This window comes from Crotalus tigris, unplaced genomic scaffold (assembly GCF_016545835.1).
Source record: "Crotalus tigris isolate CLP2741 ecotype Arizona unplaced genomic scaffold, ASM1654583v1 scf7180000019699.406680, whole genome shotgun sequence".
NCBI lineage: Eukaryota > Metazoa > Chordata > Lepidosauria > Squamata > Viperidae > Crotalus > Crotalus tigris.
Genome location: NW_024097668.1, coordinates 302296 through 330141, shown reverse-complemented (window position 1 = coordinate 330141; position 27846 = coordinate 302296). Strand labels below are relative to the sequence as shown.

The 27846-nt window shown below is 37.4% G+C and overlaps 1 protein-coding gene across 6 annotated transcripts in view; it reads right to left on the bottom strand.

The window, feature by feature from the left end:
• Positions 1-21903, bottom strand: part of LOC120317574 (fibulin-2-like) — an 89483-nt gene extending 67580 nt beyond the window's left edge. For 2 of the 6 annotated variants that reach the window (XM_039364248.1, XM_039364253.1), the window contains exon 1: positions 21024-21364. The gene's annotated coding sequence lies outside the window, so the exon portion shown is untranslated. Of the gene's footprint in view, positions 1-2364; positions 2434-17738; positions 17759-21023; positions 21365-21430; positions 21514-21614 lie in introns of those variants that run through there. The other 4 variants (XM_039364249.1, XM_039364250.1, XM_039364251.1 and 1 more) reach the window with 4 other exon arrangements.
• Between the last annotated feature and the right edge of the window lie 5943 nt (positions 21904-27846).

Here is a 27846-nt window from a genome sequence, read left to right as displayed (position 1 = left end):
TCTTCCTTACAGATGGATGTGACCTGTCTAAGATTGAGAACATTTCATCTCAAACTAAAAACTTGCCTAAACGACCATCTTTCTGAAAAAGTAATATCAAACTATTTAACATCCCATAAATTAAGAATAGAATTTAGTCTGGACAATTTCTTCAACTGTCAGATAAGAGACAATATTGAAATCTAATAATAGGACTTTCTGGTGGAATGGTCTTCAGGACACAGTACCAGAAGATATCTTCATGTTTGAGTTAAATTGTATCCTGTTTTAGAATTAAAGAGGTGACCTCAGTGATGTGAGATTACTTCTGGGTCAATTCTGTGGCTAATTCTGCCATTTTTATTATTATTAAAACCTCCCCAGTCTGGTACCTTTTGTGCTATTGATTCTGGAGTTACATTCTGCTACTATTACAAAAATCCATCTTTAATAAGAGCTACAATTTGAATCCTTGGTTAAACGTTAAAACCTAAAATTCAGCTGTGTGGTTTCAAAATAATAATTATATGGGATCCTGTGCCTATCTTTTAACTGTTGATATTATTCTCTTTTCCAGATTATTCTTTGAGGCTTTTCTACAGTATATTGTAGAGGTGTCCATAGGACCAAAGGTTCACATCAAAATTATGAAATCACACTATTATGACACAACCATAGGTCCATGCAAAGTCTTAATGCATATACAAAAGGGGCAACGGTGCTCTCATTATTTTTCTCCTATCCTGTAGAAACGTGTGCTCTCTGACCTTTATTCTTCCTAGACATACAATTATCTGAACTACTGTCCTAGGCATGCCTTTCAATCTTAATTTTTTTTATTTTTCTCCAAAAGAAACAGAAATCTTCCAGCAACATCTGGAGAAGCTATTGCCAGCAGAAATTATTTTTAAATCAAGGGCAGCTTCAACGATATCATCTCCATTATCCTAATGTCATTAATCACTTTATATTGCTATATTAAATGTTTAAAAACTACATCTGGATGAACAAAATACCCTTTTTGCACTTTTTCTTCACTATGTACATAAAAACTTCACCAGTCATCACTCACAAGCAGATTGTATCAATTAGGTAAGTATAAAAACAATAATGTGTTCAGATGCATTTTAAATTTATCTCAAGACGTCATGATATACTGACAATAGGGCTCACTAAACAATTCTCTTATGGCTTCCATTTGTCTTCTATAGAGCCAAGGGATGGGGAGACAGAACTTTTGTTCCAAAACAGAAGTTCAAGATTGGAAAGAATCTACAGTATTCATCAAAATATTCCTTTAAAAAGAAAAAGAAAAACCTAAAGATTTTGCCTGAAAGCAAGAGTAAGACTACAATCTGCCTAGGAACAACTGTTCAGCCAAAGAAGCATGCATTTTTTATTAGGGGAATACGGTTAATAGGAATTCTGAAAATTACATTCTATCACATGCACAGAAAAAATGTAATCCTGTATTAAAAGACAACAGATGCTTGGAGCAAAACATAGCTCACTTTTTAATTTTTTTAAAAAATAGACCTGTTATCTGTTGGGTGGGAAGCATCCGAATGTATCATTTTAAAACACTGTTTATTTGAACCAGTTAAGAAGTTAGGGGCAATTGTTTCTATAATTATACAGCAAACAATAAAAAAAATCTTTTAACATTTTATAGTTTGCAAAAATCCTTAAGAGATCTGAAAATTTTGCACATATTGCACATGATTCTTACCAAGCACATAAGATAAAGAAACTGAAAAGTTTGTGCAGGGAAGAACACTTTGGTAGACTTTATATTATTCTCTGATATTCTCTAACATATACCATCAGTTTGAACAGAGGTTTAACTCTATACAGCCTCATATGGCTTGCATTCAAACATGCCACACTGAATCACAATTCCCTCATGATCTGTCCTAAGAACAACAAACTTTCTAGCCAAAGTTGAAAGGTAAAAAAATGTTTCTTAATTCATGAGTTAAAAAGCCAGAAGCAGCATCTGCAGGGGAAAAAAAAGTTTTCCATTTGCAAAGAGCTAAACCAGTTCCTTGAGAGACATTTAACAATACATTTTTCAAGAAAAAAAAAAACTTAAATACTGTATCCTGCAAGGAAACTTTGTATAACATAGCTACAGTTTGAGCTCAGTGCTTTAAGTGTCCTGCTTAAATCCTTTTACATCCAGTTTTAAAATGTTGTCAAACCAAAGATAAAACTACTACTAATTTGAAAGGCTGAGTTAAACCTTGAGAACAGAATCAAAGAGTAGCAAAACAAAATAGAATCAAAACCAGCAAAGCACATGTTAGAAAACTAAAGGTAAACTAAGTATAAGCATGCTGAGTCACCAGAAATATTTAGCTGCAGCAAATATATAGATTTACAAACCTTTAAATGTAGTTAGCTTCTTATAACCTTTGTCTTCAATCATCTTATGTTGTTCAGCCTCCTACTTTCTGCTCACAAATTCTTTTTCCCACCCCTGTCCAAAGGAACTGCCCAGATTCTGTGGTGTAATATGAGCAGGGAAATACCATGTGCCTCTGATATGGTTAATTCTCTTTTACCTCCCTCTGATTTGCAACAAAAGAAAGCAGTAACACTACAAAAGATTATTTTTTAGTTTGGTGAGATCTAAAAATTAACAGCAGCTCCTTCAGTTCTGGAAATCTTAAAAGAAAAAAATAATACATTTAAATAAATGTCATCATCTGGATGTTCTGGATGTTTTTTACTAATTCTGCATACAAGCTCTTGAGTACTTCAAGTGGGTTGAAGATCAGTAATATTCGAAGTACTGTATGGGATGTATAAACTTACCAAGACTTCCATTTTTAAAGACTAAAGATATCGTTGAAGTTTTTAAATTTCTGAATATTTTTTATGGCATTATAGATCAATAGAATTGTTTAAATAATTTGTTTGCCTTCACTGAACCATAATTAATAAAAATCAGCAGTTAAAAATATTCTAAGAATGGTGAAGCTAAACCATATTTAGATCCTTTCAAAAATCTATCATCTTGCTTAGTTTGTAGAATTCTCTCAGAATTCAGATAGGTTCACCTTGCATTGATAGGTCTCCAATCTCTTCCATATAAAATGAGTACACCAAGGACCATATGAAGTAATGGGGAGAGACAAGGGTGCTAAAGTGGTAGATGTGGCCTTTGATTACAAAGCCCTATCATCCCTTTGTACTTTCACCAAGTCACTCCTCTGCTAGAAATCATCAACTTGTAAATGTCAATGGCATCCAAACTGGGCATAGTCACATGAAGACCCCTTTAAAGACCAGCATGACTTACAACCATAATTTCAGGCACAGTTACAGTTGAGAGTTGAGGATAATAATAATAATAATAATAATAATAATAATAATAATAATAATAATAATAATAATAATGATAATAATAATAGTAAAGTTGGAAGGGACCTTGGAGGTCATCTAGTCCAACCCCCTGCTCTGGCAGGAAACCCTACACCATTTCGGACAAATGGCTGTCCAGTCTCTTCTTAAAAACTTCCAGTGTTGGAGCATTTACTGCTTCTGGAGGCAAGCTGTTCCACTGATTAATTGTTCTCACTGTCAGGAAGTTTCTCCTTAGTTCTAGGTTGCTTCTCTCCTTGATTAGTTTCCACCCGTTGCTTCTTGTCCTGCCTTCAGGTGCTTTGGAAAATAGCTTAATTCCCTCTTCTTTATGGCAGCCCCTGAGATATTGGAATACTGCTATCATGTCCCCCCTTGTCCTTCTCTTCGTTAAACTAGACATACCCAATTCTCGCAACCGTTCCTTATATGTTTTAGCCTCCAGTCCCCTAATCATCTTTTTGTCTCTGTACTCTTTCTAGAGTCTCAACATCTTTTTTACATCGTGGTGACCAAAACTGGATGCAGTATTCCAAGTGTGGCCTTACCAAGGCATTGAAGAGTGGTATTAATACTTCACGTGATCTTGATTCTATCCCTCTGTTAATGCAGCCTAGCACTGTGTTGGCCTTTTTGGCAGCTGCAGCACACTGCTGGCTCATATTTAGGTGATTGTCTACTAGGACTCCGAGGTCCCTCTCACAGTTACTACTATTGAGCATGGTGCCACCTATGCTGTACTTGTGCATTTGGTTTTTCTTGCCTAAATGTAGAACCTTGCTTTTTTCACCATTGAATTTCATTTTGTTAGTTAGTGCCCAGTGTTCAAGTCTGTCCAGATCCTTCTGTATCTTAAGCCTGTCTTCTGGAGTGTTGGCTATTCCTGTCAGCTTGGTGTCGTCTGCAAATTTGATGAATTCCCCATCTATCCCTTCATCCAAATCATTGATGAAGATGTTGAAGAGTACTGGGCCCAGAACAGAGCCCTGAGGTACCCCACTACACACTTCCCTCCATGTAGATTCAGTTCCATTGAGGACCACTCGCTGAGTACGGCCGGTCAGCCAGCTACAGATCCATCTGGTGGTGATTCTGTCTACCCCACATTTTTCTATCTTGTCAAGTAGTAGGTTGTGATCTACTTTATCAAATGCCTTACTGAAGTCCAAGTAAATTATGTCCACAGCATTCCTCTGATCCACTAATTTTGTCACTTGGTCAAAGAATGCAATAAGATTTGTCTGGCATGATCTATTTTTGACAAACCCATGTTGGCTTTTAGTAATGACTTTGTTTGCCTCTAGGTGTTCGTTGATTCGTTGTTTGATTATCTTTTCCAGGATCTTCCCAGGTATTGAGGTCAGGCTGATAGGTCTGTAATTTCCTGGATCCATTTTTTTTCCTTTTTTGAGGATGGGAACTACATCAGCTCTTTTCCAGTCCTCTGGTAGTTCCCCTGTGTTCCAGGATCTTTGAAAAATATAGTTCAGTGGCTCCGATATCACATCTGCCAGTTCCTTGAGAACTCTGGGGTGTAATCCATCTGGTCCTGGCGATTTGAACTCATCTAGGCTGGACAGGTGCTCACTAACCATTTTCTTGCCTATCTTAACTTGTGTTTCTGTTTTGTTTTTTATGGCACTATTTTTGATAGGTTGGTCTGTTTTTTTCCCTTTTATCTGTATATTATGTGCTGCTCTTCAAAGAAGCTACTCTATTTTTTTCAACCTTGTGAGATCAGGAGTATGGTTACCAAGGAGTGGTGTATAGGTATATGTGGGTGTGGACGTGGAGGTGTATGCATCTCTTCTTTTGGATGCTTTCCTCAGACAATCTCACCTAACATAAATCTCATATCCTTTCAGAATCAATCCATGCAATTTTGTCTTGCCAGGTCTCTGTATTTAATTTGTACAGACAGTCCTTGACTTACAACCATTCATTTAGTGACTGTTCAAAGTTACATTGAAACAAATGTTAGCATTGAAACAAGTGACTTGTGACTGTTTTCACACTTATGACCATTGTAGAACCCCCACAGTCACATGAACAAAATTCAGGCACTTGGCAACTGGCATGTATTTATGTCCCGGGGGTCCATGTGATCACCATCTGTAACCTTCCCAGCCCACTTCTCACAAGCAAAATCAATGGAAGAAGTCAGATTTGCTTAATGACCACATAATTCACTTAACTCATAATTTGCTTAAACAACTGGGCTAAAAAAAATGGAGCAAAACTCATTTAACAACTGCCTTGCTTTTGGGCTCAGTTGTGATTGTGTGTTAAGGACAACCTGTGTAGTTTTTCCTATTTTTGTATTGATCTTATGACTAGTCCAATTCTTGTACTTTTTACTATATTAGGACTTGTGTTATTATAGACCACCTTGACAATCCAAAATCCAAAACAAACAATAAAAATGACAAGGGCAGAAGTAGTTATGTTCCTTGTTCAACAAGTCATGGTTAAATGTCTTAATTAAGCTTTAAATAAGGAGTACAGCTCTTCAGCTCTGATAAAGCTTCTTGTATGAGAAGCAAAATGTCTTCAAAGAAAAACAATAAAGCCCAGTTGCCTCTTGAAAAAATACCTTTGGGAGAACCATGACCTGAATGATTGAGAATCTCCATAGACCAGAGGTAGGCAACCTTGGCTCTTTTATGACTCGTGGACTTCAACTCCCAGAATTCCTGAACCAGCATGGTTGACTCAGAAATTCTGGGAGTTGAAGCCCACGAGTCATAAAAGAGCCAAGGTTGCCTAACCCTGACCAAGACCTTTATATAAGGACCACTTCTCCATTGATTGGAGCACTACACAAGGAATCTAATAGGATCAGAAAAGAATATATATTCTTCCCGACAGAAGAAAATACCTCATAACCAGGATATTACACCAACATTGTTTACTGTACTTCCAGTACATTATAACTATTGCCCTAGAAGCTACTGTCAAACTAGTCTCAGAAAATAAAATTGACTTCCCTAATATGCAAAGCTTTTTTCAGAATGTCAATCCCTGGATATAAATGCTTTTTTTAAAGAGCTATGTTATATTAAACAAAAAAAGCAAACACAATAGCATAGTCCTGTAAAGTGTCTTCTTATACTACTGCAATTTTAAGCTCCAGAAGGGCAGTTTTACTACTCCTGGCAATGGAGTCAGAAATAAAAGCTAAGTTAAATGAAATTTAGGAAGGCTTTCACTTGAGAGAAAGTGAGAGACACTGGAGGGGAATGTTACATTGCAAACAGCTGCAAGAGAAGATTAAAGTGAAGGGAGAACCAGGATGCTCGGAGAATAAAAAGCAGACATAAAACTAGAGTATACAGGAAATGCATACACTGGGGTTAAGTATTAAGTGCAAAAATCAGAAGAAGTCTGGTAGCACCTTTTACTAAAAGGTATAAGCTTTTTTGAGCTGCAGCTCACTTCAAAAGATTCCTGTTTGCTATCATTGATTAACTCAGTTCACTTCCTAAAGGTCTCTATACTTTTTTTATAAAATGCATTAACAGGAAAAGATGTTAGCAGACTCCTTGGATATTTTGTTACCACAATCTAACTCAGCTCTCCTCCAACAGAATCTATTAAGTAGAAGTGTGTTTGAAATCTATGAAAATTAAAACAACAACAAAAAGTTCAATAGATTATGGAAATGTTCTGGTTCACATTAGATAATCCAGAAATACTAGAATTGTTAGTAACAAATATATAGATATGAGTCTATTGCAAATAAATGTGCATATTAAGGTGCCAACCCAGAATTTCCATTATAAGAAAAGAGTCCTTTTCTTTTTCATTTGTGCAAAGGCATTTGATCCTGTTGAGATTCTTGCTTCTAGAAGGAGACTGTGGATTTCCTTCCCTCTTCTGGAAGAGCTTAAGGGACTTCACACAATAACCTATAGCAGGGGTGTCAAACTGCCGGCCCGCGGGCCAGATGCATCATGACAAAACTGCACCCACCCCATTGCCATCAATGGGAAAAAAGTCATGATACGTCGCAACACATCAAGTAATGTTGCAAGTTTGCCACCCCTCACCTATAGGTAGAACTTGAGTCAAAATTTCAGCTTAAAATCATAGTATTGATTGTCAAGGGCAAGAAACCAGGAGCTAGAATAGTGTTCACAAGTACTATGACTTTATTTCATGCTACGTATACATAAGAATCTTATCTACTAACAGTCCAGGGAAACGTGCTAGAAAAGAGTCAACGGAATTCATAGGGGGCTGGCCTTAGGTTTCTTGTGGGAGGGCTAATGACTCCAAACTGATGATATGTTTGACCCTGCCCTCAGACTCAGCCTGATCATTTCCTACATGAAGTCCTTTAAATATGTATTTGAGGATGCAGATGTGTGTGGATGTTATATAGGAGAGAGAAGAACTTACATTATATAAAAATAACAGTGATTATTTGGAAAAAATAAATTTTCTCAAAACTCCTCCTGATACCTATCTTTTTTGTATTTCTACCCTAGTGTTGCAGCTGATATAGGTAAGTTATTGATCTTGCCATATAGCTATTATGATTTATTTTGTTTCATACCAAAATATTTTGGAAAAGGTTTAGTTAATGCCTGAATCAAAAAGCAAGTTGGATTTTTCAGTACTTAAGTATGTTAATGTTCTTAACTGCATAGCAAATTCACAAGGGCCTACTGGAACAGAACAGAGATTTTTCTTCTATTATATTCTCTTCATAAGTAATCAGATGCAAATAGAATGTCTAAACAAGGCAGGAAAGCAATAGCAGTTATTTTCCAGCAATTTACTATTCAGGATATATACTGGAGACAGCATATACAATCTTATTATCCATGAATTGTTAAATTGGTTGCCATCACTATATTTTGATGTAGCAAATTCTATAGATTAATTATATGCTGTAGGAAGTAGTATTTCCTTTAATCTGCCCCATGTTGCTTACTGTTTGATTTACTTGGATGATTCAAGGTATTGCGTTATAAGCAAGTTTTCCTCTCAGTGTGCCCTCTCAAAATAAGAACTCAATTCTGATGAAAGAACATAAAAATTAGTCTTTAGGGATAAAAGTAAAATTGAATAATAAATTGCTTTGTATTCCTTTGTAACGTGAAAAGTATTACATTTCTATGGAGAGAGAAGGTAATGGGGATAAGAATCTTTCTTTGCTGTAATATTTGAGACTACCATGAAGGTTTGTGGATGATCCCAACTCAGCTGAGAGAAGGGTTACATTCTCAATGGTTTTCATTTGAAAGAAGAAGGTCTCTTCACTTCTTATTACAGATGGATAGTAAATTTTGCATTCCCCCCAGGACTACCATATATGCCGGCGTACAAGGCAACCTGGCGTATAAGACGACCCCTGTCTTTATCGCCGAGCCGCATTCCTAGAACGTCATCTTATATGCCGGAAACTACCAGTATTTCCGGCATATAAGACAACTCCGCATATAAGACGACCCCCGTCTTTGGCACCGATTTTAGTGCTCGCGGAAGTCGCCTTATACGCCGGCATATACGGTATATTATCATTTAAATTATATTCTTCAGTGTCATATTCCATTCTGTATTTTCTGTGTATAACAGGCAAAAATTATTATGGTGTTTTTTTTTTGATAAGTTGTACATAGCTTTTGATCAAGTAATTAGCAGTATGGAATATTCACTGATATTCAGTGAATGTAATGTTGTTTCTAAAGTAGTTACTTTGAGGATGGTAGCAAAATAAAAGGACTTTGGCACTACTGAAGAGATACACACAAATCGTAGGGGCAGGAGACCTTTATTTGTATGAAAGAAGTGCAACACACACATTTGCTGTGAGTTCCCACTGAAAACAGAACACAAAACAAAAGATACTTAGATACATATGTATATGACCATTATGTTATTCCCTTTCAGGATAAGCGATATTATGCAGAGAAGTAAGAAAGAGTAAGTAAAAGAAATTATAACTGAAGAGAGGAGGGAAAAAAACATAGAGAAAACTATTTTAAATATCATTCTCTCTACCTCCCCATATATTTCATCTTTTAATTCATATTCTTTACAATTATCTCTTATATTTTAAATCATGGTGTTTCCAGATGCAATGTAAGGAAAGAAAAACATGTAAACATTAAAATACATATGGATGGCCAACAACTGTTAAATAACCATCAGATCTAAAATATCATATAGCTAATATATTAATATACATCATTAACAACTTAGAGTACTATAAGACATTTCATACCAAATTTCTAGTCAAGGCATATCTTTATTGAATTGTTGAAATATTTGCTTAACACAATTAGAAACAATTTATAAAAGCCAAAAAACAATATATAAGCCAAAAAAGAAAAGCTATAGCTAATAATACAATGAAACAATACTAAGGTGACCAACTTTTTTACAATGAAAAGGAGGACACAAATAAATTGAAGAAAACAATATTGTAAATAAAAGAAACATTTTATTCATTGCAACAATAATACAGAATACACTATAATATGATAAATGCATAATAAAAAAAACATTTGTAACAATAACATTTTATATTGTAATTATGCTTACATACCGCGCCCCCGCCCACAGCCACCCCGCCAGCACTGCTGCCCTGCCGTGTAGAGCAGGCCCTGCGGCTCCCAAAGCACCAGCTGCGCTGGCTCCGGCCCCAGAGGGCAGCCCACCGTCGACACACCCAGCCTGCAGCCGCCCTGCCAGCACCACTGCCCACCCTGTACAGCCCTGTGTAGAGCAGGCCCTGCGACTCCCACAGCATGAGGGGCAGCCGGCCACCACCGCCCCTCATACCCCCACCCGCAGCAGCCCTGCCGCCCCTGCCTCTTGCACCCGCAGCCATTATTGCCATAGCAGGGTGGAACATCAAGAGAAAGTTACCGTGGTGTTGCCACTCCAGTCTCCTCCAGGTATCTTCAGGACTAACTAGGAGATGGTGTAGTTGGGTAGAAGGGAGGGGTGCAAAATTCCTGCCAATTTGCCTTCGCTGCAGACAACTTATATATGCAAAGTTTGCCAGCCGGGTGTTTTGGCACGCTCAGCAGCAATTCCTATTGGCTTTTGAAAGCCAATAGGGGGAGTAGCATAGCTCATTAATAAGTTGAAAAAAAAACATAAAAAAAAGGTGCCGGAACGCCGTTCTGAGCGTTCTATGAGGGAAAAAAAAGCCCTGCACATTAGTCTTCAAATATCGAAAAGGAGGACATGTAGGAGGACACTTTTTGAGGGAGGACAGAACTCACAAAAGGAGGACTGTTCTCCCTAAAGGAGGACAGTTGGTCACCTTAACAATACTTTAAATAGTGTGTAGACTATATGCCTGATTAAAATATAATATGTACATAGGATGTGATACAATTCCTATTTAAAATTGTAGCTCAGAAATGGTCTCCAAATAAAACTGAATTGTACACCAGATTTACTCTTTAGATATGCAGTTATTCCAGACATCAAAGTATATTCCCATAGATTAATTAACCATTCTTGCACAGAGATCAAAAATCTTTTCCAATAAAAAGCTTATAAAATCCTTGCTGCTATTACGATAAACATGAAAATAACTTCCAGATACAATTCAAATTCTGGTCATCACTTATAGAGCCTTTAATAGCATAGGGCCTAGTCATTTGGGATACAGCCTATCTCTCTCTACCAACTGTCTATACAGTTGGACAACATTGGTCTAAACTGAGCAAACGTGCTTTCTTTGTCATGCTGCCTGCTCTCTAGAACAGTACTCCTTGGTAATAACCAACTCTTCAACCATTCCAACTCTTCAAATATTCTGAAACATAGCTCTGTTCTCAAACTCTGGGTTAGATTGTTTGTGAAGCCACTGGTGATTTTTAAAACTATTGTTATATTATTGTTATCTTCATATGGTTTTTCCCTTTCTTAAATTATGGATTCTTGTTCTTGAAGTCATATTCCTTTCTTAAATTCTTTTATAAATTGTAAGCCACACAGTGTCTTTTGTGGAATCAGAAGGCCTCAAAATCCAATTTAAAAATCAATCAAACAAATAAATATATCTAAAAAAAAATGAAGATAGATATTCAGTATGGAAGTAAGCTTCTGGAATTCTTTCTAACCCATTTAGCCTTTATTCACAGGAAACATCAGCATTTTCTTCCAAGTACAATTCAGTATAATGAAAGATAGATCTGGATCGCTTTAAGAGGAAACTAGACCTTATCAAGTCCTATTAGTCATGATGGTTATAGATTACCTCCAAAGTAAGAAGCAGCATATCTCTCAATGGCAGTATTCCTAATACTGTTTGTTGGGGAATTCAGATTGCAGTAAGATCTTAAGAACTTCCCATAGAGATCTGGAAAGGTAGACTAGCATTTTATCCTGCCAGAACCTAGAAAAGCTATATAACAGTGGTGGCGAACTTATGGTACAGGTGCCAGAGGCGGCACTCAGTGCCCTCTTGGTGGGCACACGTGCCGTCGCCCCAATCCTAGGCCAATGTTGGTGAAACTATGGCACACATGCCATAGGCGGCACTCAGAGCCCTCTTTGTGGGCATGTGTGTTGATCTTCCACCCTGGAAATGGCAACCGTCCCTCTTCAACCAGCCGCCTGCTAACTCGCTGAGGTCCCACGTGGCCAGATGGATCCCAGCACTATGCGCTTGCTGGACTCTTTGTGCAGGGGCCGATGGTATCAGGCAGCAGCCGCCCTGGACCCTACATCGCCTGCATCTCCCCCAACCCTGCCCGGCCCCACAGACGTCCCTGCCCACAATCAACATCGAGGTGATCACGCCCACCTTGGCCACACCCACCCAGTCTGCCATGACCACCACAGCCACATCCACCCAGTGGGCCACGCCCATCTGGCACCCAGTGATAAATAAGTGAGTTTTGGGTTGCAGTTTGGGCACTCGGTCTCTAAAAGGTTCGCCCTCACTGCTATATAAATTCTACCCAAAGGTTCATGAAAAGGCAAGTTGATTACATTTCTGAATCATAGTGGATTTCTTAACTGAATCTGGAAATAGATGCAAAGTTGTGAGTTGAAAAATATATCTCCAAATCACTTAAAAACATTTCAAATTGATCTAGCGCTTCAGTGGGCTTCGTGGCTTTGGCAGAATCTATTCTTGCAGCTTTATTCCATATGTATTCAAAACGTGAGCAGGAGGAGAAGATTGAATGCTAAAATGGCTTCTCTGATATTGGCATGAGTGCTTAATCATTAAGCTTTATCATCTCTACAAATTTTATTAGCAAAGAGTTTGGGAAAGCTGCTGCTGTTTGTATCTTGCTCTCCTGCTAGAATACGTTTAGGCATTTTCCTGAATGACAAAAGGAGAGGAAAAAAGAACTCCAATGCTTTTGTTGTTTTTTAATCTTGTAATTTTCCCTAACATTTTTCATTTCTCTACTTTTTCCTCATGCTAATTTTCAATGTTATGTGTATGTCAACCTCATACTTACTCTCCCAAAAAAGAAAGAGCCTTGTCCCAAAAGGCTCTTTCAAAAGGCAACTGGACTTTTTTGGTTTTGCTTGAAGATGTTTCGCTTCTTATCTTCAGTTCTGGATTCTCACTTCTTCTGTGTTGAGAAGTGGAAAGTCTTCAAGCAAAACAAATTGCCTTTGAAAGAAAGCATCTTTGGGACAATCATGACCTGGATGACTGAGAATCTCCACAAACAAGCAAAATCCTTGGGTTTTTTCCCCCCACTAAATCAGTGGTTTTAGAGTTTTTCATACTTACAATAATCATGAAACAAATATGTTCCAGCAATATCTTTTTCTCTTCTATGCCCACAACTCTGCCATCTGAAACAGGCACCACAAATTGATGCAAGAAAATATCTTATTTGTTATTGCAAGCTAAGGCAGATATACCTTGCCCTGTCCCTTCTCAGTCAGCTCTTCTGTTGCTATTTTGATGTTGTCTCACTAAGACATGGATACAGCAGCAATAAAAATACTCAGCATGAAGCATGTGTTGTCAAGTACACTAGAAAGATGTGTTTCTTATGTTCCCCAGGATTCAAGTTGTCCCTGGTAGATTAATGCTTAGAATCAACATGACAAGACTTTGTCCTGAGGAAAAGAAGAAGAAAAAAAATCCACCCACATGCTTGCTTTTCTCCTTTTTAATTGTCAGCATCTGAAGGAGTTTGGAAGCCTCGCATTATAGGCTTTTCCCAAATTCTTTAAAACCTTTACATTTGCTCTGGCCAATTTAGGGATCAAGAAAATTAATTTGGGCAGAAGAATGTTTTAAAAGAATCAGGTTTTTTTACAAGTTTCAGACATACTGTATTGTACCTGAGTTAGAATACCTTAGCATTTTTCTTCCAGGGTTAGCAACATATGGCTTGTTACTAACTCTAACTCTCCTTTTTTGCACATTTTAAATTTTATTTATCACTTTTGTACTTCCCAGAGAGCTTGGCAAGGATGGAAGGTGTCATCTCTCTCCATGGCTAAAGATTCTTGCTAAAGAAATTATTTTTCTTCCCACCACTCTCCCTGCAACTTTCAAATTTCATGCTGCATAGCTTGGGCATGCTTCATTAACCATCTTCTAAGCCCTGTTCTTACAGAGTCTTATAGGTTTTTCCTACTTTTGAACTCATTAAACTTGATTTTTTTTAATCTTTAATCAGGGCAGTTAAAATTTTCCATGAACTGGGACAATTTGGTCACTTCCTTTCCAGTCCCCAACAGATTATGTCTGCCATTTATGGAATATCCATAGAATTTTGTAAAGTTTAGGGTAGGTGTTTCTCAACGAAGCAAATGTAGAGCTATGGGCAAAAGTAGAAGCAATAGATCCCCTGACTGGGCAGTGGTTCTCAACCTTTCTAATGCCGCGACCCCATAATACAGTTCCCCATGTTGTGGTGACCCCCAACCACTTATACATCACCAGGTGCCAGGGGCATGGCCAAAGAAAAGGGGGAAAAAATGGCGGACTGCGTTGTTTGGCGCCCCCCGTGAAATGGTCGTTCGACCCCAAATGGGGTCCCGACCCACAGGTTGAGAACCACTGTTCCAGGGCAGGGGTTCTCAACCTTGGCAACTTTAAGACTTGTGGACTTCAACTCCCAGAATTCCTCAGCCAGCTTTGCTGGCTGAGGAATTCTGGGAGTTGAAGTCCACAAGTCTTAAAGTTGCCAAGGTTGAGAACCCCTGTTCTAGGGCAAGTAGGGTGGCAGAGCTTCCCCTCTGTCCCAGTTTTCCCAACAAGCACTTTTTAGAAGTCTAAACCCTAGTAGCTATGCACCAGCTGCACCCACCCGAACTGCAATTCTGTGGCTGGTTTCTTCTGCAAATGCTAGAGCAGTGGACTATTTTGTCAGTTTTCGGCAAGGCTGAAACGTTGGAAGCAGATGGAGGACATCCCATAATTGAACTATTTCAGTCATGTATTCCTCTGGAATGTTATTCAGACAATGAAAGAGAATAATGTAGAAGTTGGTCCTTGCTGATGATATTAAAAAATAGAAGAAGAGGAGCTAAGAAATCCTAGCTACAAGTGCTCTCCCCGCAAAAAGTCTCTCCTAATTCTTTGGTTCCTTTTTATGTTTCCTATTTCTGTTGTTTCAGTTAATTCAATTTGATTAAATAGAAGAAAGTAAAAAACTAAGCCTAGAGACCCACCCTGTTTCTGTTACAGTGCCATGATTGTTCCCACTGATTAACAATATGGTGTTCCCACTGACTGACAATATAGTGAAGAGGAATAGTAGCATAGCCAGAAAAGTTATTTTACTAATCAAGCATCCTCCAGACAATATTAACTAGCTGTGACTTTGAATATATGCACACACACAAAAAGGCAAAATAGGGATATACAATGAGGTCAACAAATTTCACGACCACATAACAGCATAGTTTCCTGCTGATGTAAGTCTCAGCAGTGGAACTAAAGACAATGTGGTAACAATATAGTTGAACAAGCATTGCAGCACATATCTGTGCAATATTCATATTCCCCAAGAAGTATCCTTGCCACTCTCAATGTCCTCTTGGGATGCCTGATATCAACATGGCTCAAGTGAAATCAACTCTGTACCTCCTGAAGCAGACTAGAGGCAGCAATGTGATAGGTTCTGCAGCAGAAAAGTAGAGACAGCTGCTTTTCATATAAGACTGAATGACAGAGAAGTCTATTAGGAAGAGTCTCAACAACTACTCAGCTTCAGAGTGATGAAGCACACTGCAAAGAGCCTCTAAACAAGCCTGGTGGAAAGGAGAGAAAGAACAAAGGAAAAGAAAAAAAAAACACTAACCCTCACTTGCATTAATCTCTAAGCCTTTTCTTAACATCACCAATCATCAGTAAGAGCCATCCTCAATCAGTCAGGAGCTTTCCCTTGTGAAGTTTTTTTACTTGTACACAGGGAGCTTTGTTTTGACCAGGATTCCAGATATGAGAAGTAACTAGTTTCACTAGTGGTCACTGGAGCAAGGAAATTAAGTGAGGATATCATGAGGTGGGTGGCTGATTCTCCCCCACTCAACTCTCTGTCAGTTTGGCAGCCCTACACTAGAGAACATATGGTTCTCCAGATGTTGTTGAATTCCAGCTGTGTGAGTTCTGACTATTACAGCCAATAACAAAAGATCATAAGGATGGTAAAGCAAATAACATTTAATGTAGCACACATTTGTGACCTCAAACTTAATTTAAGGTATTCAATATTTTGCCATTTGAGCACACAGGGAATTCAGAAGATCCTCAGGATCGGGTAAGGTGGATTAAAGCAAAAATAAGAATAAAATACTTGGGATGATACTATGGGCCAGAAACATGGTATCTTCTAGGAATCTAGGTCCATCAACGGACACTAAAAAACACTGCATAACATCTTCCTTTTGAATAGGTCAAGATGGCTTGGTAGCAGGGGATTTAGAGAGCCCTATGGCTCCTTTGTCTTTTCTTTTCCAACCTGAGGTATATACTCCCTGAATGTACACTGAATCTGGATTTGTTTGTTTGTTTTATATTGTCCATCTCGCTGTCTGGAGCAACTTTTAGACAGTTTTCTTCTCTCTCTAAAACCCATTGCCATTTAAAAAAAAATAAAAGCAAAGTTTCTTCATATTCATTCTACAAGTATTTGTGACAATTGTCTTTTTCAGCCTGTGATGTAAGTGTTACCAACCATTTCTTCCCAAATAGTTGAGCAAAAGTCATGGCCCAGTTTTATTTTATTCCATTCACTTATTTCAGGAAGAAAAACTGGAAGGGTAATTTATATAATATGATGTTAAGCTACTCAAAACTACTGTCATGCAACCATAAATGGATTGCAGAGTGGATATATTATCCAAAACAGATATGAGATACCTTTAAATTGTTGATACACAATGTGCAAAAATAAAGTAAAAGCCTGTATATGGCGCCATGACATAGTGTAACATCTGTATCTTATTGCTTTGAGAACTTAAGGCAAGGTGGACTATATTTACCCTTTAGACCAGGCATGTCAAACTGCTTGCCTGCGGGCTGGATGCGTCATGCTGAAACCGCACCCACTCCATTGCTGGCAATGGGGAAAAAGTCACAATATGTGGTGCGACATCACATGATGTTGTGAGTTTGACATGCCTGCTTTAGACAGATCTGATGGTTTTAAAATCACATCTTAAGATCTCTGAAAAAATTCTAATTTTAGCAAAGATATCTCTTCAGATATTAGCCCTCTGATCTTTTTTTGTTTTGCTTTGTTTTTTTACATTTCCAGTAAGAAAGTCATGTTATGAACATGGCAGTTTGGGATTTTTTTCACAAGAAGATCTAAGTTCATTCTCTTCCTGAATACACACACACACACAACTACACACAAACTTTCTTCCTATCTTATTTTTGGGATTTATTTTTTAAATCCCAGAAAAGTTATGCTATAAACATAAATACGCTAAAGAAGTCACTTCTCTCTGATCATCTCCTCAGCATTTAATTCTATAAACAAATGTGAAAGACTATTCACCACAAAATGTCTATCCCAAACTAGCCCTACCCTTTTTTGCCTCTTAAATTTCTTAACTAGAGATTAAGAATGTAATCTGTAGCCTTTTTACTGGAAGTAAATTTTGAAGAAGATGTGAATAAGACTGTACAGTTAATCTTTTTGTTTCCTCTCCATTCCATCTTCCCTTCACCCCTGCCCCCCCAATTAATGCATACTTCTCTTCCTACTGGTTGGATTTAATGTTTAATAGCACCTTTTTTTAAAAAAAAGAGAGACAATAATTCACTTAAAGGCAATCTGGTGAAGCAGAAGGATAAACTTAAAATTAAAATCTGCGTACAGATTTAATGCGCATGCATATACAGGTAATCCTCTACTTATAAACACGCATTTAGCAACCATTTGAAGTTATGATGGTGAAAAAAGTGACTTACAAACAGTCCTTACACTTGTGACTGTGTCAGCGCTTCTGAAGTCACATGATCAAAATTCAGACGATCAGCATGGATTTGTGATGGTTGTAGTGTCCTAGGGATACATGATCGCCATTTATGATTTTCCCAGCAGCTTCTGACAAGTAAAATCAATGGGGGGGGGGGAATAAATTCCCTCAATGACCATGTGCTTCCTTAACGACTGCAGTGATTTCCTTAATGATCATGACAAAAAAAGTTCATGAAATAGAGCATTTGTTAACAATTTGTTTACAGTACTTAGCAATGGACGTATACAGCCACGCACAGGCTTAAAAAGAGACTTTATCGGCATAAAGAATTGAGCATTCTGCCAAAGCTTGTCACTTTCTATATTCATGTTCTAGGAATAAATATACTCAGTTCACAAAGAAATGGAGTAGACATAGATAAAGACATACATGGGCACACATAGCTTGTTGCAATTTTTTACTGAGCTGATGGTATAATGGAGATTGTAAGGAGCTATACCAACTGCTTGTACATTTCTTCTGCTGGGAGTTGGGCAGGATCAAAATGGACATTGATGGAGAACTATTTCAATATTCCTAATTAATGTAGTCTTCCGAAGTGGTGTATCAAAGGCAGGCTTATCTGTCTTTGTAAACAACTAAGAGTAATCTTGTTCCATAATCTTATCCAGTTGTTTAAAGAGATACCCTTTAGAAGGGAACTGTCCAGCAAAATAAAAAACAAACAGTGCAGACGGTACTGCTGTTACAGTATCTTTAATATGATGGTGCATGTCAAAGGGATCTCTTTAACCCAGGGTGTCATATGTTACTGTAGGAATCTTCAGAGTTGATCTTTTTCTTAGTGTATAAGAGTTAATCCACATTAGCCAAGATAAATGGTATAATATGATGATAAATACCATAAGCCAGTGTTAAGAGGCGTGGAATTGGCTAGCTGGGGAATTCTGGGAGTTGAAATTCACATATTTTAATAAGTTGCCAAAGTTGAGAAATACTGCCATAAGCTAACTATATAAGCACTTATTCTCACTTAGATGGCTTACCCAATCTATTTGCAATCATTTTCCAATAATCACAGTATGTGTTTGCTTTCATTGCTGCTATTTTTTTCAGTGAGCTTTCAGCCATCAACCACTTCCCTGAATATCATCCCAAATGAATATTTTTGTCTTCTCTATCTGTGTCCACCAAATCTCAGTTGTCTTTATACTCTCTTTCACCCAGATTTATGAGTTCTTTTTTTTTCAAAATCATAAAATGTAATAATGAAAATTAGGGACAGGCTACCTATTCTGGTTTAGGGGAGGGGCTTCTTTTACTTGTTCAAACTTTATTTTATGGAGAAGCATTAAGCTATACCAGTTTTCATCTCTCTAAAGTAATTGAATCCTGCTGGTTTTATCACTTCAAGAAGAACTACATTTTCTGAGCAACAAATCTATTAAAGCCACCAGAAGAAATCAATACATCAAAAATAGCTCAGTCTTTTATCTGCCAATTTCTTTTCCTATCACACTTTACTTGATTGTTTACAATACATTAATTTTTTGGAACCTGCAATTTCTACTTTAGGACTTTATGAATCAACATGTTTTCTTGATTTACAGTTCCTCTGATCTTTTCTCTTTTCTTTCTTACAACAGCAAGTTATAAGTTTCACCAGTGTAGGGTACTTTATAGAGTAGAAAACTAAGGTCTCTCTTCCAAAGAGCTTGCAGTCTAAAATTTTTATTGGGAAACAACAGAGGAAAGAAAGAAAAGTGGAAGTATTATTAGCATGGAAGAAATATGAGAGTCTTTCAGTTGCATACTATATGTTTATACTTATTAATCTATAGCATGAGTTGAGGTGGAATTTGAGAACTAGAGAATTGCACTAAAGGTTTATCAGAAAAGCTGCTTTAAGGGAACATTTTGTAAAAACTAAGAGGTGTGTTGTCTCACTAGACATGCTTTGGAAAAAAAGGTCAAGGACACCAAGGAAGAAAGAAAACAATCTGAGAAAAGAAAAAAACTTTTAGGTAACAAGGGATGTTGAACCAAAAAGAATGAAGACACTAAGAGTAAGGCCCAGGAGTTATGAACCAACAATCTCAAAAATTTTGATATTTTGGCAGCAGAAGTTTGAATACATGTGAAAATATACAGATGATACAATGTTGGAATGATGCCATAAAAATTTACTCTGAACTTACTCAGATTCTTTGATTTCATAGGATCTATCTGAAATACTATATAATAAAACTCCAGATCCAATTCAGTACATCCTGTCACTGAAATTCCATAAAATGAGTAAGTGCTGCAGACAAGAGGCCAGTTTGTTTCTCCAGAGAGAGTAGAACTTATGGAAAATTTAAAGGAATTCTACACAAACTCTTCATTCTTTCCTGTCTGCTTTACTCAATTTGAAGTGGTGCAGAGAAAGATTGTTTAAAGCTCTCTTTCTTGGGTTTAGCTACATATTTTACCTTATACAGATATAACCAAGAGCAGAATAAAATCTTATTCCAAGGTCAATTCAGTTATCTCTAGGTAGTAATTATGTGTTGGATTTTATGTATGATATATCTGGCCAGAGGGCATTAGCCTTTCAGGCTAGTACCCTGAGATAAGTTGGAATCATAACTCCCAGAATTAAAAGCCTTTGGCCATTCTGGTTGGGAAATCCAAAAGACATCATTCCAAGGTATGTAGGAAGTACTAAGTTAGAAAAGTTGCAATATATTTACATGGTTTCCCCCCACTCTTTCCCATCTTTCCAATTTGCTCAGTGGTGGGAACCCTTCCTCCCCCTTTCTCCCCCTTCCTTTTAACTTTTCCCAGAAAAAGTTTCGGGATTTGGGGATGCATGTTTGAAAGAATGGAGTGAGGTTTATTTATGTTATTTACTGAGGTTTAGTCCTCTTTCGTCATGTCACCGTAAACTTTTCTCAAAAGCCTCAATTACCAAAATGCCTCTGCCAAGGAATTGTTTGCAGCAAAGCTGAGAGTTTTTTAAAAAATTAATACCATAGTGGCCTTTGTCATCTTTTGTTTCCCCACACACTTCCTTTCGGTACTACCGGTAGCGCTGTGATTTTGTTTTCCTTTTCCTCCCCCCCCACCCCTTTCTCGAATGACTTTTTCTGGCTTCTATCTTTTTTTTTTTTTTTATCCAATCGTCCAGAAGTCGAGATGCTTTCCCCTCTTGCCTCTCCATCACTTAGCAGGACCTCCTGCTGCTCAGTCACATTAACGGCCCCTCCAAGTCCCCAGCCTAAGAGCGTCCACTTCCAAAAGTTTACCTCGAGCTGCGCTCATTCCTCGGCCAACGAGTCCGTTTCCCAGGGAGAAGTCGCGGTGACCCTGCACTGGCTCGCCGCTCCCTGGGCTACCTGGTCCCGGGGCACCCGGAGCGCAATCCGGAAGGGACAGCTGGGAGGGCTGCTCGGAAGCCTCCGTCCCTCGAGCCTGGGAACGGAGGAAGATTGAGGGTGTCTCAAAGTTGACCAGAGCGGAGTCTCCGCTTCGGATCTGGACCTGATATGTACTTGAAAGCTTCCAGAGTCTATCCTGAGGATTGGCTTTCACGTCTCCCGCTCAACAGCGACCCCTTTTCCTGACTGTCGCCAGCGGCGCCCATCTAAACCCCTCGATGGTCAGTTCTGCCCCTCCACCCAACTCACCCGCCCAATCCACCATCAAAACTCACCCCATAGGCACGCAACTGTCGGGCTCCGTTATTCTTACACTGCTGCTGCTGTGTTGCCGCCGCCGCCGCCGTCACTAGTGCAGCTGCCAAAAAAAGGGGGGGGGGCAGAGAAATTGAGAGGGGCGGGACTTTTTAAAAGAAGAGCACAAGGAAATCGACCAACTGCAGAACTTGTTTATCTAACCTGAAAGCCGGAGTCTGGGGTCCATCAGTCATCGTTAAGACCCCCTTGATGTCTCTCCTCCCACCTCTTCCGCTCTCCACGTAGTAGAAGGGCTGCTTTGCTCTGGTCTTTCGAGTAAAGTTTTGTCAGAGGGGCGAGCGGGGTGGAGAAAGCAGTACATGGGACTTTGGATGAGAACCAGGATTCGTCTGAATTAGGTGGGCAGCGAGGGTGGGAGAGACGGATTACAATAGACGGGATGGGCCACGAGGTCCCAGAAAGGGAAATTGGCTTATAAAAAATAAGCGGGGAAAGGTTAGAAAAGGAGTCTGAAGGGAGAAGGTTGGAAATATTTCACTCTGGAATTGAAGAGGAGATTTCTAGTGAAGACTCCCCCATCCCCCTAAAGGCAGTGGGCACAGTATCTCCCTGCAGAGAGCAAACCACAAGCACAAAGACAAGATGCACATATTGAGTGGGTTTTTTAAAAAATATCTGTGCAAGGTGATTTTAAGGGAAGAGTAATGGAAGATGCACTAAATTTTCATTTCACTGAGAAAGAGAAAGAATGGGTACGTAATTTAAAGTATAGTTTGCAATATATATATATATATATATATATATATTATCTTAGATGAAGAGAGGCTTCATCCCAAACGTTAGCAATCTGTAATTTGACAAATGAGAAATGAAAGAGGAGAAGGGTTTAGTCTAGGATGTTAAAATAGGGCTGTACAAACCAACCACAAAATGAAAAGAAACCATGTTCCAATTAAAAAGATGCCTATAATTGCATTGGAGGTGGATCAGTCACATTTCTTTCCCCCTCTGAGTAAAATAGAACATATAAACATGTATTTTGTTAGCTTCACTAAAAGGAGGTTTTTCTGTTGCTTAATATACTGTATAAAGAATATCAGCTTTATTAATCAAAGCAGGAGTTTCAAAGGAATAAGGAGGCAGAAGTTATTCTAGTCAAAAGGAGGCACATTATTACGACCACTTGTGAATGCAGGTAAACGGAGATACAGCCGAGTGATGGCATCATAATTGCTCATGGCCATTGCTGGTGAACATTCAGCTCTTTTGAAGTTTCATACAGAAAGTACCAGAGTTCTTCATAGTAAAGATTTGGATATCAAGAAAATATGACGATTTTGGTATCCAGGAAATGGAACAGACCAGTCAAAAACCATAATTTGCAGCCTTGGCAGTAAGTTGTGTTGTTGCTCTAAGGAATTAGGGTATTTAGGAGGCAGTCTAAAAAACAGCAGAAATAAGGTTTTGTCTCTTAAATTTTTAATACCAGTACATGGAACCACTTATAACACCAATAAATACCCTTGCTTGGTTATGATATTCTTTGTTTATCTTATCCTGACTTGGATCATGGAAACCTGTGTTTGAAGGATGAGAGATCATCCTTTTTCAACCTATCTTGCTGTAGGTTTTGGATCAGCACAACTGAACAAAAATAATATTGCAGCTATTCTCTTTTACTGTTCTTAAGTTTTTTTATGGCAGAGATACATGGCAGAGTGACAATTAGAAATGACCTCTGAACTCAGATGTTATAAATTAGGCAGATTGACGCCATAACAAATGCTTAAAGTAGAATCAGAGGAAGCTTAGACAAAATAAATGAATTCCTCCAATACAGTTTTTGGTTTATTTAATATTTTGGTTTACATTATTTAAATAACTTTGGAGGTGGAATAATTGATACATTGTTCAAGCAGTTCACCAGAACACCATCCTCAAAGCAATATTTTCATTAATTGCATCTTGAACAGAAGGTCTTCTTATACCAGTGTTTGGAAATTGGTTAAGAATTATTAGTTTAACAAACCTTCTCCCCAACCTCCTTATTATTCTTTCTTGACACTATTGCTGATGACCCAGCCCTTCAGTATGCTATCATTTGGTAATACTGGGCTCATTGTTCAGCTCATAAGCAAAATGTGCATGCAATTATGAAAAGCTAGAGATATAAAAATTTCCACATTTAAGTAATAAAATACTCTCACATGCTAGCCAAATTATCATTTAAATGATATATTATAAAATGTTGTATTATCTTATGCATGTCACTCTCATTCCTCTGATCATAATTTTGGCTATTATGCTTTTTTCCTTAATTGTAGAAAGTAGTTGTATAATCATAACCAAAAAGAAGCTATTATTTCTGGGTAGATATTTCCTGGGTGTGATGTATTAAAAACACTTAAAATAATTAAACGCCTCTGGCTTGACACATTCAGTTTGGATTATGTTTATAAAAGAACACACCCAATATGTACGTGTGTGTTTGTGTGAGTGCATATATATTCTGCTGAACAGTCCTTTTTTGTATCATCTGATTGTGTACATGTCAGAGAGGAAATAGCATAAACAATAGGAAGGAACATAACTAGAACATCCTTCAAAGCTATAATGATTAATGTAGGTAGAATTATACTGATTGCAGTGTATTTCCAGAAGAAATCACCAGCAATTTTTAATATGCAAAACATGTTAACGATAGCATAGATAATTCTAGAGAAGAGTCACAGTATTCCACGATGTGCTGATTAGCAAACTATTAAATGTGGGAGTGGATTTAATGACTACTAGTTAAAGCCCCAGAGTTTCAAATCACCCTCAATAAGTGCCCATGGAGAGTGCATCATCAGTTTGGTACAGTTAGGTGTAACAGGGTTCAATCCTAGACACAACACTCTTCATTTTTTTTCATTAATGACTTGGATAAGGAGATGTAAGAAATGCCTATCAGTTTTGCAGATGACAATACTCTTGAAAAAACAGAGCAAAAACTGTATTATTTCTATAGTGGCTAAAATAACTAAGTGAATTTTAATTCTAAAAAGGGAAAGACAAGTGCATATTGCAATTGTGCTTAGCTCTTTTTATATGTTCTGAATTTATATAGTAACACGTAAGAAGTAAAAGCACCAAACAAGCTAGCTATGCTTACTCCATCCAAGTTGTCAGCCTCCTCCTTATGCCCAAACCACATTTTGAAAATAGGAAATTTCTCTGCAACTCCAATTTTTTTTAATTTTTTGATTCATCAAATCAACAGAAGCAGCACTTTGCTGAGATGCTTTATGAGGAATGTAACAGGAAGTAAATGAGAATGGAATTAGAATCCTTGCACTTATCTTTCCACTTGTGCCAGAAAGTATTCAGAACATCTGAAGAGGGTTTATCTCTCCCAATCCTTTAACTCCTTGGATTACTTGGCAAAGATGCATTTTTCACTGTAAAAATTATTAGCTGTTCAATTAAAATTGGGTCTTATCAAAAAAAATGACTAAAATAAACATAATTTAAAGGAATATATCTGGGCTGGAAGTGAAATGTGTCAATGTGAAATGTAATATTTTTTTCTTTTCCAGAAAGCTACCAAGGTGGAAAATCCTTCATATGTTATCCAGGGAAATTACCAGGATTTTTTTTTTTTTTTTTTTTTGGTGCCAGAAGTAAATGATACGGTAATGGAATCTAACACTACACATTCAGGGCAAAAAGTCTTTTCCAACTCTTAATGTGCCTTCAGAACTGTCGGTCATCTTCTCCTTTCTCCTGTTGCAAAAATTATGCCAACCATTAATCCCAAACATGGAAACAAAAGCAAAATCCACTTCAGAAGACCTACAACCTTAGAAAGCAACCACAGATGAAAATCATTCAGATTCTGTCAAGTTCCAATAGCCAGAAGATTTGATACCACTAATACTTCATTTCAGCAATTTGAAAAGATTGGCATTTATCTTTTCATACTAGTACTTTCATTTGACTGCGTACATATAAGACATCCAATGTGAAACCAGTGTTAGATAACTCTTCTTGCCACAGTTCTTCCATTCATTTTTGTCTTTGCTTCCTAGAATACTTTTAACGTTAAAAAAAAAGGGAAGGAGAGAAAACTAAGTCTTTCTATGTCCCTTTCATTTACTTCCCTTTCATCGTCTTGCTCAGAAATCATATTCATCTGTCAGGAATCAGCCTAAGAGAAAAGGATAGACTTTGTCTGAAGTTTCTGGGTTGCCTTCAAGGCAGGGCCAAGTAGAGCAAATTACAATAATCCTATCAAGAGATTATAGGAGGATGAATGACTGCCTTCTTTGAATCCTATTCCAGGAAAGGCAACAACTGGCTTATCAGTTGGAACTGGGCAAAATATTTCTGGCCACAGCTTCCAACAAAAAACGTGAATCCAGAAATAATCCAGGGGTTATTAGCCTGCTCTCTCCAATACAAAGTTAATTTTATCCTAAATACAGAAGATTTCTGAATCAACAGCCACTCCATCTTGCTTGGTAAACGAAAGTTAGAAGCCTTCTTTGATTGTTTTGAAAATGTATATTTTGTGTGTAAGTTCTAGTCCCACTTTTGATATGAAAGCCAACTTGGTGACCACAGATCACTCAATTGCTTGGAGTCCTAGGAAGGAGAAGAAATCATTTCCAAAATCTTGCCAAAAAAAAAAAAAATACAGGGACTAGTCCAGGCAGCCACTAGAAGTCAATAATAATCCAAAGGGACACACTCAAAAAAGCTTGATTTATAAAGACAGAGGTGAAGAATCATCTCTCCATTCTGTCAACATTCTACAGTATAGTTGATGGTGAAAAAATCTGTGTAATTTAGGAAAGCCATAATTAAGGAATATTAACAGTCTTCCTTATGTAGTTGGATAATTAATTTTTAAAAAGTGGAAATGCTGAAGAAGGATCAAGTACAACTTTTAAAATAAAATAAGCATAAGTTACTCCCTCTTGTAGCTCTTTCACAGCATATGGTAATAATGAGAATCCATTTATATTTATTTTTGTACTGCTTTTATTAGTTTTAAGTGCTTTATTGTTTTAGAATAGTAAGACGCACTCTGAAAAGTGATTCTTTTCAGCAATTTTACTACATTATATCATTGGAAACATGTATACAAGGCATTGTTCTGCAAAACAATGGAGTTTTCTTTCATGGATGCTTACACTGATCATCTTAAACTGATCATTTAGAACATGGTAAATGACAGAAGGGTTCCAAACAAACCTTGTGGATTTTCTTGATATCTGCAGAGTGCAAAATTTCAGAGACTGTAAACAAGCATCTATCTTCAACTGACACTTTTAAGGACTGGAGGATAGCATTGGGAATATGAAATTTTTGAGATCTATTTGGGTATATGTTCTGAACTACCAACTTGCTCATAAATTATTTATTATTATAGCTACGCTTTCCTAGAATATAAGGACATGTTGTAGTTGGCCTTGTTTGTATAACTTTACTGTATAACTTTCTCCTATTACTTTGTTGTATATATGCATGTGCAAACATTAAAAACATAAAATGGACAAGAAGCCCCTAAAATAAAGACTATAATAATCCAGGATTAAATACAAAAATACTTTAGATAATCATTAACAATGAAAAAAAATTAATAATTTGCAGCAACAAAACGTTCTTCATTTTTAGTGCTTTCATAGAAAAACAAATATTTTATTTTCTTTTTTTCAATGAAAAGGGTATTTGCCATTTTCATTTCACCATTCAGGAATGTAATTTAGCACTTGGGAGGTGATTGATCATACATTTGTTTTAATCCTCATTTTGCTTAGAAAACAAATCAAACCATAGATACGGGGTGAGGAATGTATGATTTGGTGATAGCGTATACAGTAAAACAATAATAGGAAATGCAAGACAATAACAAATTAAAATATCACAGTGGAATTAACATATTTTTAAAAAATCTAAGAAGAAATCAACAGCTTTCATAAATATTGAAGTAAACAAAAATAATCTGGCTTATTATGTTTACAAAAAGGATAACTATTTTTCCAACTGAATCAAAGATAACTTGCCTAATATATCCCAACATCCTCTACCTTTTTATACATCAATGCTTTTCATAATAACCATCTTCTGTAACTTTTCATATCAGATCTAATGCTGAAGGGTCTGAATTTTTCCAGTATTGAGCTATTACTCACTTTGCAGTAACCATCATGAATTGAACAGTTGTGTCTTCCGTCTTTTAAAAAACTGACAGTAAATACATTGGGTAAATGTTCTGACATCCATGTTGTCAATCTCTCTATCACTCCTGTCCAGAGTCTTTGTACATTATCTGGAGGTGATTGATCACATTTGACTATGTTCAGAATCTTTTCTATGAAGGCCTGGGATGCTGGCAATCTGACTGGCACATGAGAGCATGGAGAGGAATGACCCTCTTCACCTCCGT